The following is a 2745-nucleotide window of genomic DNA, read 5'->3' as shown; positions in this document are numbered from 1 at the left end:
ATTCTATTGTCCTTGTTGAAGAAAATGCTCACCAAGGTGTCATAATAAAGGGGGAAAAGCATAGTGTGGTTCATTGACATTTGAGTATAGAGACAACTTTTCCGATCCATTGACATTTGAGTAAAGAGACAAACGTATTCTACATGTGTAACTTAGTAACTTTAAACCGCTGTTACCTATTGCCTCTTTTAATTGCAGAATGTTGTACGGTCCTTTAACACTGTAAACCTCTTAAAGAATAGCATCGCAGAGCTAATCGTTTGAAATTACCCTAGGCTCATCCGTTACCTAAATAATATATTGATCTCTTTTTAACTTGAGTAATTAGTCTCAAAGTAAGCCAACTGCACAAGCAGGAGACTTTATTATTATCTTGAGAGGCTGTGTGTGGTATACTGGAATGATGAAAAAATTGTGAACAGGATTGCCTTTTTAAGATTTGAAGTTTGAAGCGTTCTGGAGCACCTGTACTGACTTGTGAATGTTTTCTTTCTTTTGCCACTTCGTTCTGAACAGTTAATGCTTAATAATGTTAAGAAGGACACACACACACACACACACACACACACACACACACACACACACACACACACACACACACACACACACACACACACACACACAATGTTAAGAAGGACACACACACACACACACACACACACACACACACACACACACACACAGGCAGCTGCAAACACAGCTGCACAAACTCGAAACGTGGGCAAACAATAACGGTTTCAAGTTCTCCCCGTCAAAGACAGTTGCAGTACACTTCTGCCGAACAGGCAGACGTGTGCTGCTGCCGGATTTGACACTACGGGGAAAAGATTCCCGTCCAGGACCAAGCTCGTTTCCTCGGCGTCATTTTCGACAAAAAACTCACATTCATATCACACATCAAAGACCTTCGTGTGAGGTGCCAGAAAGCGCTAAACGCTTTGAAAATTCTATCGCATCCGGAGTGGGGCGGGGACTCAAAACACCTTCTCCACTTGTACATCTCCCTTGTCCGGTCCAGGCTTGACTACGGCTGTCAAGCCTACGGATCGGCAAAACCACACATCTTAAAAATGCTAGACCCAATACAAAACCAAGGACTCCGCCTTGCTCTGAGGGCTTTCGGCACTTCTCCGGTGGAGAGCCTCCAGGCCAAGGCCAATATACCACCACTCTCACTCAGACGCACACAACTCTCACTACAATACGCAGTTAAACAGAGCTCAACACCAGAAAATCCAGCGCACAACAGCATTTTTAAAACAAGGTGAAACCATAAACAAATTACAAAACAATGAAAAACTCATCAAACCCTTCGGCCTCAGAATCCTTGAGGACCTCAAAAACTTACACTTTTCCAAACAAGACATCCAACAAATTCTTTTCCCCGACCTCCCTCCGTGGCACCTCACCAAGGCAAAAGTAGATTTACAGCTGACCACACACAGCAAAGCACACACACCAAAACTTTTAAAGCAGAATACAAAAAACTAATAGATAAATACCCCGGTGCGGAGCTCATCTTCACAGATGGCTCCAAAAAAGTCAATGAAGTGGGTGCCGCAGCCCTATCTTCCAACAGTACACACCAGAGGAGACTCCATCCTGAAGCCTCCATTTTCTCTGCGGAGGCCACTGCCATTGACATGGCACTGGACTCCGTAGAAAATTCTCCTAACAAATCTTTCCTTATCCTTTCCGACTCTCTGTCTTGCATCACCTCACTTACAAACTACACACTCCTACATCCAAAAATAGTTAGGCTACAACAGAAAATTCATACACTATCCGAAACAGGAAAAAACATCATGTTCGCATGGATACCTAGCCATGTGGGCATCCGAGGAAACGAGCCGGTAGACGACCTGGCGAAGAAAGCTTCATCCCTTCTCCTGGGATCAACGACAAACACTCTCCAGAAATAAAGTCAAAAAGTACACCTCCAGTCTGTGGGAGAGCCACTGGGAAAAACAGAAAAACAATAAAGTATATGTTATAAAACCCAAACTAGAACAGCGAAATCCTTCGGACCTCTCCAGAAGAGACTAAGTCATTTTTACTCGATTGCGCATCGGACACACGGCCCTGACCCACAAATACCTCCTACAGGGAGATGAGAAGCTGTTCTGTGTCGGATGCGACACAGATTTTACCATTAGACACATCTTAACCGAATGTCTAGACTTTGGAGAGATCCGAAGGAAATATTATAAATGCAAGAAATTGCAAGACATTTTTTCCGTCGTTGTTCCCAGCAGAATTTTGAATTTTATGAAGGCCATTGGCCTTTATGGCAAATTGTAAAGTGAAATCGTATTATTTAAAATTTGTATTGTTATTTATAAGAGTTGTTTTAAATTGAAAATATATTTACACCGAATTTTAATATTTTAGCATTTTAAAGTCTAATACTTAACCAATCGTGCAGTGAACTTTTGCGAAAGTAAACAACTTGTGTTTCGCGCGCTCATATGACCTTACGCAGTTGCGAGCGCAGTAAAACCCTATACTACTACTACTATTACTCCCTAACCCATTCAACCAAATGTAAGCCCTATGAAGATCTTACGCAGTTGCGAGCACTGTAAACCCCTATACTACTATACTACTACTACTACTACACACACACACACACGCACACACACACACACACACATACACACTCACACACACACACACACAAACACACACACACACACACACACACACACACACACACACACACAAAATAAAGCCTTAAACCAGTTT

At 42.5% G+C, this 2745-nt stretch overlaps 1 protein-coding gene across 1 annotated transcript in view; it reads left to right on the top strand.

Moving 5' to 3' along the window:
* The window catches only part of LOC101848625 (E3 ubiquitin-protein ligase HECTD3), a gene marked incomplete at both ends in the record, with an annotated part of 23181 nt that overhangs the window by 16819 nt on the left and 3617 nt on the right, over positions 1–2745 (top strand).

Source organism: Aplysia californica, unplaced genomic scaffold, assembly GCF_000002075.1.
Source record: "Aplysia californica isolate F4 #8 unplaced genomic scaffold, AplCal3.0 scaffold01039, whole genome shotgun sequence".
Classification (NCBI taxonomy): Eukaryota; Metazoa; Mollusca; class Gastropoda; order Aplysiida; family Aplysiidae; genus Aplysia; species Aplysia californica.
The sequence above is the reverse complement of the archived record's forward strand: the minus strand, read 5'-3'. Positions and strand labels throughout refer to the sequence as shown.